Source organism: Canis aureus, chromosome 9 (genome assembly GCF_053574225.1).
Source record: "Canis aureus isolate CA01 chromosome 9, VMU_Caureus_v.1.0, whole genome shotgun sequence".
In the NCBI taxonomy this organism is placed as follows: Eukaryota; Metazoa; Chordata; class Mammalia; order Carnivora; family Canidae; genus Canis; species Canis aureus.
The window spans coordinates 17,730,492-17,743,462 of NC_135619.1; the positions used below are offsets into that span (position 1 = coordinate 17,730,492).

Genomic DNA, 12,971 nt, shown 5'->3' on the forward strand with positions numbered 1-12,971 from the left:
GAGACCCAGGATCGAATCCCACGTCGGGCTCCCGGTGCATGGTGCCTGCTTCTCCCTCTGCCTGTGTCTCTGCCTCATTCTCTCTCTCTCTCTCTGTGACTATCACAAATAAATATAAAAAAAAAGTCTGAGGCACTCACAAAGGCCAAAAAGAGTGCCTATTCCCACAAACCAGACTAGAAAAACTCGTATTTCATATAGCAATTTAACCCTAGACTGAACACTACTTTAAAGCCATCCAATATATCTGAAAAACAAGATACATAAGGAGCAAATTGTTTCCAATAACTGAATCCCATAACAGGAAAAGAGCTGAAGAAAATTTATAGGTATACAAAATATCCAGGATCCAAAAAGGTAAAATTCACAATGCCTTATATATAACTGACGATTATCTGTCATGCAAAGCAGGAAAACCTAATTCGTAATGAAGAGAATCATTAAATCATATTTTTAAAATATTTTATTTATTTATTTATGAGAGACACAGAGACAGGCAGAGACATAGGCAGAGGGAGAAGCAGGCTTCCTGCACAGAGCCCAATAAGGGACTCAATCCTGGGACTCCGGGATCATGCCCTGAGCCAATGGCAGACACTCAACCACTGAGCCACCCAGGCATCCCCATTAAATCAGATTTAAACTGGACTTTAACAAGATGCTAAGATGAGCAGAAAGGGGCATTAAAATAGTTGTTCTAACTGTATTCCATATATCCAAATAGTTGAGAATGGAAAGCATAAAAAAAAAGAATCCAAATTAAACTTCTATAGATAAAAACTCCAATGTATATGGTATAAAGTAAACCAGCTGGAATTAAGCCATATAAATAAAACTACCCAAAAGAAACACAGCAGAGAAATGATAATCCAAAAAATTAAAAAGCACATTAATAGTGCAAATGCTCTAAATATAGGAGTAACTGAAAACTCCAAGGAGGAGAGGCAGAAGAATATTTGGAGAAATAATGGCTGAAAATCTTCAAGTCTGATGCAAATCACAAATCCACATATGCATGAAGCTCAAAAAACTCCAAAAACAAGAAACATGAAGAAAAATTCACCATTCACCATGGTACATAATAATTAAATTGATCAAAATGGTAAGAAAATCTTAAAAGCAGCTATAAGGAAAAAAAGTTACATAGTAACTAACATAAAGATGACATCAGTTTTTCAACACAAACTATGCAAATAAAAACAGTATGTATCTTTAAAAACCTGTCCAGCTGAATTCTATATCCCGTAAAAATCTTTCAAAAACAAAGGCAAAATAAAACCATTTTCAGACAGAAAAGCTGAAAGAATCCATCAGCAGCAGACTCACTAGTAGAAATGACAGTCGTAAAAAAAAAAAAAAAAAAAGAAATGATAGTCTTTCAGGCAGAAGGAAATATTATCAGACAGAAATATAGAACTGAAAATAGTAACAACGGGATAAAATGCTTAAGCTTTTTAAAATTATTTTTCCAATCTTTTCCAAAGATAACTGTTCAAACAAAAATAGTTAGCAATGCATTATGGGTTTATAATTATGTAAAAGTAAAATGCATGAAAATAAAGTATATAGTGAAAATGGAAAAAATAAAAGCCCACTATTATAAATCTTACACAAGAAGTTGTGTATTCACACTTCAAAGGTAAACTTTAATATGTTAAAGATGTATACTATAAAAACTAAAGCAATTATTAAAACAAAACAGAAGGGGATCCCTGGGTGGCGCAGCGGTTTAGCGCCTGCCTTTGGCCCAGGGCGCGATCCTGAAGACCCGGGATCGAATCCCACGTCGGGCTCCCGGTGCATGGAGCCTGCTTCTCCCTCTGCCTGTGTCTCTGCCTCTCTCTCTCTCTCTCTCTCTCTCTCTCTCTGTCCCTGTGTGTGACTATCATAAATAAATAAAAATTTTAAAAAAAAATAAAAAAAAAATAAAAAAATAAAACAAAACAGAAAAGGTATTGGCAATGGCCAAAAAAGAAGATAATATAAATTAACAAAAAAATACTTGATGGATCCAAATGAAGACAGAAAAAGAGAAACAATGATCAACTGGGATAAGTAGATAACAAAGGATAGCAGACTCTAATCTAGCTATATCAATAATCACATTAAATAAAAATGATTCCCCCAAAATGTCACACTCTCAGATCAGATAAAAAAAAAAAAAAAAAAAAAACGAAACATAAAAATTGTACACTTAAAATATATGCAATTTACAATATATCAGTTATGCCCTCAACAAACCTACTTTAAAAATTATATAGGTTTGGGGATCCCTGGGTGGCGCAGCAGTTTGGCGCCTGCCTTTGGCCCAGGGCGCAATCCTGGAGACCCGGGATCGAATCCCACGTCGGGCTCCTAGTGCATGGAGCCTGCTTCTCCCTCTGCCTATGTCTCTGCCTCTCTCTCTCTCTCTCTCTCTATCATAAAAAAAAAAAAAAAAAATTATATAGGTTCAAGACAATTTCCATTCATTCTCATTCCATTATGCTTTCTGTAGTGAAGGGAGGAAAGGGAATGGAATTTCAAAAATGGAGTAATATTTAGGATATGCCATAATCCACAGAATGTTTCCTTAATACCTAAACCTATGACCATCTGTGTCCACAGAAACCTGTTGCACATGTGAATATATGCTTCACAAAAATAAAAATTTAATCTCTGAAAGCACTCATAACAAATTTACGAAGGAATTTAAAGCAACATAAACAAAATCCCAAAATGACCATTTTTAAATGTTTTCACAAATGTAGTCAAGTGACCCAACACTAATCAAAAATTTCAATGAGAAATAGGGACTCCCAGAAAATAATCATTAAAGCTGATTTTCATTTTTATATAATGAACCAATATTAAAGTAAGTAAAAATGGCAAGCTCATTCTTGTATTTTACCATGTAACCAGGCACGCAAGCCAATTTCCCTATTTATAAAGTGATTTTCAAAATATAAAGTGATTTAATTCAAAATAAATCTAGGGACCTTTTTCCTGTACAAACGCTTAAGATGTTTGTTCTTTTCTTCACACTTTTTTCTTCTCACTTCACTATAAAAAGCAGATATAAATAACATGTCCTGAAGAAACCATACTTAAAACCTACTAAAATTTCCAAGCAAGCATAATAGTTTTAAGAATGTAGCTTATCTCCTCATCAAACTGATGTTTCAAGATAACTGCAGAAAAGCTCCTGACATGTGATTCTGGCTACAACTGATAGCAAGATAATAACTTCTAGAACTAAAAAGAGAAAACCCTAAAGGAAGGATTAGGAAGTGACCATAACCTCAAAATAATTATTTCTAAGTCTCATTCAACTCTATAAAGTAAAACACTATAAAGATTATTCTCCTGCCTTCAAGGATTCCACAATGAGCATTGAGAAAATGAGACATACTGAAAAAGACTCTAATTTACACAGGTACAATGCCTCATTTAAGAACAAAAGCAATTCTGTTTTATCAACACTATACTATAAGCTAAGTGCGTGTAAAACAAAAGCAATTATAATCACTTATGTTTACTTAATATTTTACATTTGTGGAGATAACACTTTTACAGTTACACATACATTCTCTTACTTATTCTCTACAAATATGTTTTTGAAACAAGTATATTAACTCCATTTTATTTATTTATTTTTTAAGATTTTATTTATTTATTCATGATAGATATATATGTAGAGAGGCAGAGACACAGGCAGAGGGAGAAGCAGGCTCCATGCACTGGGAGCCCGACGTGGGACTCAATCCCGGGTCTCCAGGATCGCGCCCTGGGCCAAAGGCAGGCGCCAAACCACTGCGCCACCCAGGGATCCCTATTAACTCCATTTTATAAAGAAACTAAGTCTGAGTGAGGTTAGGGAACTTGCTCAGGTCACCGTAACTACTAAATGGCTCCAAATCAGCTATTCTGTGTCCTCAATCAACACCACCTAGAATAGTTATGCTTCAAGCAATAGGCCACAGCCTAAAATAATCTTCTAACCATTTTAAATAAAACTCATTCCAAAAGAATGGTATTTTTAAAGAATTATTTGAAAGCTACACAGAGACTGCGGTGGATTATTTGAAGATTCAGAACAAATAAATAGTCAAAGATACCAAGAATTCAGAGGATTTAGTTCACTTGTATGCATACTGCCCTAAAGTCTCTCTCCTTATATTGGCTGAATATATCCTCTTTCACTTCATCACTTAAAATTTTACTCATTAAATTCATTTGTGGAAGCAAACCATTCCAATACATAGTGTAAGGAGTTAAACACCATTCAGTTGGTACAAGCTGCTTTCCTTGTAACACATAGCAAAGAAGGAAAAGAATTCTGATATAGTTATGAAAACATGGAGGAAAGAAGGTAATATTTATTGAACATCCATTGTTTTCTTTTTTTTTTTTTTTTTAAGATGTTATTTATTTATTCATGAGAGACACAGGGAGAGGGAGAAGCGGGCTCCTCTTAGGGAGCCTGATGTGGGACTCCATCCCAGAACTCTGGGATCACACCCTGAGCCAAAGGCAGACGCTCAACCGCTGAGCCACCCAGGCATCCCTAGTTTTCTTCTTATAGAAACTTTAACAGGTAAGTCCCTAATAGTATCATCTTCCCTCTTCACTCAGCTTATTAAAAAAATAAAAACTAAACTAAAAAGATTCAAGGAAACCAAGACAAAACCAAACTGGTGTTAAGTGTAAGATAAAAATTCTATGTTACTCTATGCCATTGGCTGTTATGTTAAAATTTAGAGCTAAACACAACACTGGATGGTAAAGGTAAAGTATAAGAAAAATTATTGGGAGAATGTTAGCAACAGTAGCCAATTAAAACTTCAATGTGATCAAAAAAGGGGGTAAGCACTCCCTTTTCTTTATTCCTCTACGCTTTTCCATCTCCATTACGAACTTCTCTTCCTCTGTACCCTTCCTTTAAAATGTAGATGTATATCAGGAATATATCCTCTTCCAAAGCCTTCATTAAATACTGCAAAGCTGACCTCTATCTACATACAAATATCTCTCAAATCTATAGCTTCATGCCGTCTCCTGAGAATCAAGCTTATAAACTACCTAATTATAACTCCACAAGTATCTCACACTCAACTTGCCCCCAAAGTAAATTCACCTCTCATCTTCTCTAGTGCTTGTATTCCCTTCCTATGTTGGTAGTAAAATCTATCTCTCAAGCTTGACAGTCTTCTCAGATTCATTACTAACTCTTACTAACTCTCTCCACTCATCCCACTGCCTACCCCTCAACAAATCATTTATTTTCTTACCAAGTTTACCTTCCTAAATACTGCAATACATTTCTTTCTCTCTATCCTCCACCCCTCCCCCATTTAGTTTTATACTTCATGGTCTCTTGCCTGAATTTAATTAGTAGTCTTCTACCTACTATCTCTCACACCATTCTAGCCTTTTTATCCATCCTCCAAATTTTACTACCAGAATAGTTTAACTGAACTTAATTCCAACCGTCTGTATCATTGATCTGCTTAAAATAATTCCAGTTTCCAACTGCAAACAATATAAAGCCCAGGCTCAAATTACATACAAACCTATTTTTTTCATCCCTAACTTCTTATGACACAGTAAATAAACCAATTATGGCACTAAATAAAGATGCATCCATACAACTGAATAGAAAGCCATTAAAAATATTCATTAAAAAAATATTTCATGAAATGAAAAAAGTTGGTAAGACTTTATAGTGTAACAAACAAAAAGCAGAAATAGACTTTTAGAAACAGAGAACAAACTGGTGTTTGCCAGAGGGGAGGAGGGTGGGAGCAATGGGTGAAATAGTGAAGGGGATAAGGAGATACACACTTCGAGCCATAAAATAAGTAAGTCACCAGGATGAATAGTATAGGAAATAAACTCAGTAATAATTTCATACAGTGACAAATGATAATTACATTGATCATGATGAACATTTTGTAATGTATATAGTTGTCAAAGCATTATTTTGTACACCTGAAACTAATACTGTACGTCAACTATATCTCAATATGAAATAAAAATTAAAAGAACAAAGTATAGGTTAAAAAGCAGGTTAGAAGTAGGTAATTATCAGTGAATTTGCGGAATGAGGCAATCCAAAAATCTTCTCCTCCATAAAAGCAATGAAAACAAAACGCAAAACAGTAAAAAAACAAAAAAAAAAAAACAAAAAACAAACAAAAAAAAACAACCCCACACTTTTAAAAACCTAGAAATTAACCAAAGGATTGTAACAATCAGGGACATTTGCCCAAGAAAAATAGATAAACCTTAATAAGAACAGTGAGCTTTGTGTCATTTCAAACTTACCCTATTCCCATCTTCTTCGTAGCCTTGAAAACCAACAGTCCACAATCACAGTTGAAAACCACTTATCAGTCATTGAAGAAGTCAGAACAGGAATGGAGCTCTTTCAAACCTTCATTTTAAGAGACTGATCATTATTTGATTTATCTAGCTTCTCCCTGGAAAATCCCACTTGCAAAGTTGTCTTTATTTGACTTAATTCAGAGCCCACACAAGGCAACAACCTCTTCCCTGGGAACATTTGTGGAAAAAAAAAAAAAAATCAGTGGCAACTGTTTAATACCACAGCTGCCAAGGCAGTGATCACTGATGAAGCAAACAACAAGCTAACCAAAACCAAATAACAATAAAAAAAAAAAAAAAAAAAAAAAAAAAAAGTTGGAGAATGAGCTATCCACAGGGAACTTTGAAATAGTCTGACAAATTAATGGGAATACAGAAGGACATGTGCATGCATAGGGCTGCAAATATGTTCTGGAGAAACAAGAGGAAGACCTAAGTTTTCACCTCTGGCTGACCTTGAGACTCTACACAAGGACATGAAGACTAAAACAGAAGTGTAAACTGTCTGGTTTAATATTGATAGTATCCCCAATACACAAAGCCCCTTGGCAAAGATTAGGAAACTTACTGATCTAGGCTTTTAAGAAGCCTGTGTTCAATCATTAGCAGACCACAAACAAGCAAGCAAAGTCAATGGTCATGAAGGAGGAAAAAAACAAACTGCACATAGTTCAGTAAAGTCATAAAAGAAACACACAATAGGGCACCTGAGTGGCTCGGTCAGTTGAGTGTCCAACTCTTGGTTTTTGTCTTGGGTCATGATCTCAAGGTCATGAGATCAAGCCCTGCATCAGGCTCTGCTCAGCAGGGAGTCTGCTTGAGATTCTTTCCTTCTGCTCCTCCCCCCAACTCATGTACACACTATCTCTTTAAAACAAACAAACCTTCAAAACACACACACAGCAACAATAACAAACACAAACAACAACAAACCCCGGAGAGAAGGGAGAAACTGGTTTCCCAAGTCACTATATTATTTAAAATGTCAAGTTATCAACAAAAATTGAAAGACACAGAAAAAGTATGTCCTATATACAAAGTACAGTCAACAGAAACTCTCCTTGAGGAAGTACAAAGATTAGATTTACTAAACAGATGGTACCAACTACTTAGGCATGATCATAAAGGAATCTGTATCTAAAGTACTAAAAGAGCAACCCAATCCAAAATACGTTATAAAAACAATTCACGGGCAGCCCCGGTGGCACAGCGGTTTAGCGCCGCCTGCAGCCCAAGGTGTGATCCTGGAGTCCCAGGATCGAGTCCCACATCGGGGCCCCTGCATGGAGCCTGCTTCTCCCTCTGCCTGTGTCTCTGCCTCTCTCTCTCTCTCTGTCTCTATGAATAAATAAATAAAATATTTAAAAAAAAATTGTTTTCTTTAAAAAAAAAATTGACCACAAAATCAATATCATAAGCCAATCAATATGATATGCCATATCAAGAAGAGAAAGGATAAAAGCCGTATCATCATTTCAGAAATGCAGAAAAAGCACTTGATAAAGTGCAACATCCATTTATGGGAAAAAAAAAAAAGGTCAACAAAGTAAGTTTAGAGAGAACATAACTTAATAAAGGCCTTGTATGGAAAACCCAGAGCAAACCTCATACTCAATGGGGAAAAACAGAGCTTTTCCCCTAAGTTCAAGAAAAAGACAAGGATGTCTACTCTCACCACTTTCAACATAGTACTAGAATTCCCAGCCACAGCAATCAGACAACAAAAAGAAATAAAAGGCATCCAACTGGCAAGGAAGAGGTAAAATTTTCACTACTGGCAGAAAACATGATACTAATTACAGAAAACTTTAAAGACTCCACCAAAAAAACTACTGGAATTGATAAATGAGTTCAATAAGGTCACAGGATAGAAAATCAATAGACAAAAAAAATCTATCACATTTCTATAAACTAATAATGAAGCAGCACAAAGAAAAATTAAGAAAAACAATCGCACTTACACCGCACCAAGAATAAATCACCTAGAAATAAATGTAACCAAAGAGATGAAAAGTACACTAAAAACCATGAAACAATGAGGAAAGAAACTGAAGCTGACACAAAGAAATGGAAAGACATTCCATGCTCATGGATGAGAAGAATAAATATTGTTAAAATGTCTATACTACCTAAAGCAGTCTACAGATTTAATGTATTCCCGATCAAAATACCAACAGCATTTTTCACAGAACTAGAACAATTAATCCTATAATTTGTATGGAACCACAAAAAAACAAAAAACAAACAAAAAAACTCTGAATGGCCAAAGCAATTGAAAAAGAAAAATAAACCTGGAGGTAGGTATCACAATTCCAGACTTTGAGTTATATTACAAAGCTGTAGTGATCAAAACAGTATGGTATTAGAACAAGAAAAAGACACATAGTCAATGGAATAGAATAGAAAGCCCAAAAATAATCCACAATTGTATGGCCAATTAATCTTCAACAAAGAAAAAAGAATATGCAATAAGAAAAATCTTTCCAACAAACGGTGATGGGAAAACTGAACAGCTACATACAAAGAAATGAAACTAGACATTTTCTTACACCATACGCAAAAATAAACTCAAAATGGATTAAACACCTAAATGTGAGACCACGTTTATGGAAAAATCCTTGATGAAAGCACAGGCAGCAATTTCTCTGACACTGGTCATAGCAACATCTTTCTAGATGTGTCTCCTGAGGCAAGTGAAAGTAAAGCAAAAACAAACTATTGGGACCACATCAAAATAAAAAGCTTTTGCACAGCAAGGGAAACAACCAACAAACCAAAAGACAACCTGCTAAATGGGAGAAGATATTCACGAATGACATTTTCAATAAATGCTTAGTATATGAAATATATAAAGAATCTAAAAAAAAAGAACCTACACAACTCAACACGGAAAAAAAACAAAACAAAACCCCAACTGAAAACTGGACAGAAAACATGAATAGATATTTCTCCAAAGACATACAAATGGCCCTCAGATACATGAAAAGATGCTCAACATCATTCATCATCAGGAAAATACAAATCAAAACCCCCATGGATATCACCTCACACCTCTTTGAATGGCTAAAACAAAAAACTTAAGAAATAATAAGTGTTTGGCAAGAATGTAGAGAAAAAGTACTTGTGCACTGTCCGTAGGAATGCAAATTGAGGCAGCACCTGTGGAAGACCATATGGAGGTTCCTTAAAAAATTTAAAAATGGACCTAGCCTATAATCTGAGAATCGCAAGACAAAAAATTTTGGAAAGCACCGAGAGAAGCAACACTTCACAAGAAGCCCCAATAAGAAAAAGATCGGATTTCTCATTAGAAAATATGGTGGCCAGAAGGCACTGAGATGACACTGTACACGAACTCAAAGAAAAAAGCTAGGAACCAAGAATTCTATATCTAGCAAAGCTTAATTAAAGAGAATTTAAGACATCTCCAAGTACACAAAAATTGAGAATTCATTACTAGCAGAACTGCCCTCTAAAAATTATTAAAGGATGTCCATTAGGCTGAAATGAAAGGATTCTAGACTAACTCAACTCCATGGAGAAAAAAAATATCTTGACATGTAAAATGAAAACACAACATTTATGGCATTCAGTTAAAGCAGTGCTAAGAGGAAAATTTACAGCTTTAAATGCCTAAATGAAAGTAAAGATCTCAAAATCAATAACTTAGTGTTCCACCTTAAGAAACTAGAAAACAAAAAATAAAAGCACATTAATTCTGAAGTATGCAGGAAAAAAAATAGAAACAATGAAAATAAGAGTGAGGATAGTTGAAATAGAGAAGAAAAAACAACACAAAAACATCAATGAAACCAAAACTGGTTCTTTAAAAAAAAAAAAAAAATCAACAAATAGAAACCTTTAGTCAGACTGTCCAAGATAGGAAGAGATAAGATTAAAATTACTAATCTGGATTGGAAAAAAGGACATTACTACCAATCTTACAGAAATAAATACCATAAGGCAATACTATGAGCAGCTGTATGCTAGCAAATAACATAACCTATAAGAAATGAACAAATTCCTAGAAAACATAAAATATCAATTCAAGAAGAAAAAAACTGAGATCTTTAAGAAGTAAAAACACTGATTTAGTAATAAGGAAAACTGACCTTAAAGAAAAGCCCAGAAACAAATGGTTTCATAGTGAATCCTATCAAATCCTTCCAAAAAAGAACACTTCCAACACACTCTATGAAGTCAATATTACCCTCATTCCAAAATCAGACAAAGACATTACAAGAAAAATATCCCTTATTAATATAGACACAAAAATTCTGAATACCATAAAACTGACTATGGCAATATATAAAAAGTACTATATACCATGACCAAGTGAGATTTATCCTAGAATGCAAGATCAGTCCAACACAGGAAAATCAATCATTGCAATATACCACGGTAATATAGGTCAAAAACCACATAATTGTCTCAATAGACACAGATAAAGTGCTTGACAGGGTGCTGGGTGGCTCAGTTGGTTAAGTATCTGCCTTCAGCTCGAGTCATGATCTCAGGGTCCTGGGATCGAGCCCCACATCAGGCTCTCTCTCTGCTCAGCAGGGAGTCTGCTTCTCCCTCTCCTGTACTCTCTCCTTCTCTCTCAAAATAAAAATAAAATCTTAAGAAAAGAAAAAAAAAAAAGAAGAAGAAAAAGTGCCTGACAAAATCCAACACCCTTTCATGACAAAACACTCAAAAAGTTAGGAATAGAAAGTAATTTCCTCAATCTGATAAAAGCCATCTATGAAAAATCCAAAGTTAACTTCATACTGACTGGTAAAAGACTGAAAGCTTTACCTCTAAAATCATAAACGAGACAAGGATGTCCCCTTTTGCTTACTATTACTCAACACTGTACTGGAAATAGTAATCAAAGAGCTTAAGCTTTCATGAAAAGAAATAAAAGTAAAAAAGAAGCATTACATCTCTATTCACAAATGATATGATCTTGTACATAAAAAATCCTAAGGAATCCACACACACAAAAATCTATAAGAGCTAAGAAACAAATTCATCTAGGTTTCAGAATATAAAATGAATATACAAAATCAATTGTATTTTCTATACACTAGCAATGAATAATCCACAAGTGAAAATAAGAAAACAATTGTTTACCACAGCATGAAAAGAATAAAACATTTGGAGATGAAAGAAATGTAAAATTTGTACACTAAAAAGTATGAAATATCACTGAGAGTCTAAAGACCTAGACAAATTGAAAGATACTCCTTAGTCAGAGACAATAAGTAATATTGTTAAGACGGAAATACTCTCAAATATATCTAAAGATGCAATGAAATCTCTATCAAAATACAAAGTGTCTTTTCACAGAACTTAACAAGCTGATCCTAAAATTCATAGGAAAACACAAGGAACCCAGATTAATCAAAACAATCTTGAAAAAGAACATCAAAAGCTACAAACTTCCAGTTGTAAAATAAATCATGGGGATGCCATGTATAGCATGGTGACTACAGCTAATAATACTGTGTTGTATATTTGGAAGTTGCTGAAAGGGCAGAGTAGATGTTAAAAGCTCTCTCCAGAAGAAAAAAATTGTAATCGTGCGTATGGTGACAGGTGTTAACTGGACTTACTGTGATGATCATTTCACAACATACACAAATAATGAACCATTATGTTGTACACCTGAAACTAGTATGTGGATTATACCTTAATTTAAAAAAGGAAAGTAGTAAGAGCAAAATTAGAGAACAGATGCTTTCAAATTTCTAAACTTACTATAAAGTTACAGTAATCAAGACAGTGTCTTACTGGGATAACAAACAGAAATGAATGGAATAGACCTGTCTAGAAATAAACTCTTACATTAATGGTCAAACAATTTTCAACAAGATTATTAAAACAACTCAATTGGGGGAAAATATGCTTTTCAACAAATGGGGCTAGGAACAACTATCCATGTGCACAAGAATGAGGTGGAACCACTATTCCATACCATACACAAAAATTAACTCAGAATGGACCAGAAGTCTAAATGTATAACTAAATTTAAAAACTCTTAAGAAGAAAACATGATCTTGAACTAGTCAGTTATCTTGTACTAATGACACCAAAAGCACAAGCAACAAAAGAAAAAATAAACTGGATTTCATCAAAACACAACTTTTTTGCTTCAAAAGATAATCTAGGGAAAATAAGACAGTTTACAGATAGGAGAAAATATCTGCAAATTAAACATTTCACAGGGAACTAGTATCCAGAATAAACAACTCTCAGAACTCAACTATAAAATAAAGTCTAACTCAATTTAAAAAGTAAAGGATTTGGGGGCACCTAGGTGACTCAGTCGGGTTAAGCGTCTGCTTTCAGCTCTGGTCATGATAGCAGGGTCCTGGGATTAAGACCTGTCAGACTCCCTGCTCAACACGGAAGTCGGCTTCTCTCCTCCCTTCTGCAATTCCCTCCATTCGTGCACACACGTGCTCATGCTCACTCATTCTAATAAATAAAATCTTTAGAAAAAAAAGGGGAAGAATTTGAACAGACTTTTCTCCAAACAAGATACACAAATAGCCAATAAACACCTGAGAAGATGCTCAACATCATTAGTCATCATGGAGAAGTAAATCAAAAACAAA

The 12,971-nt window shown here is 34.6% G+C and overlaps 1 protein-coding gene across 13 annotated transcripts in view; it reads right to left on the reverse strand.

Annotated features, from left to right (window-relative positions):
* RALGAPA1 (Ral GTPase activating protein catalytic subunit alpha 1) overlaps nt 1-12,971 on the reverse strand; it is a 249,000-nt gene that overhangs the window by 213,213 nt on the left and 22,816 nt on the right. The window lies entirely within an intron of this gene.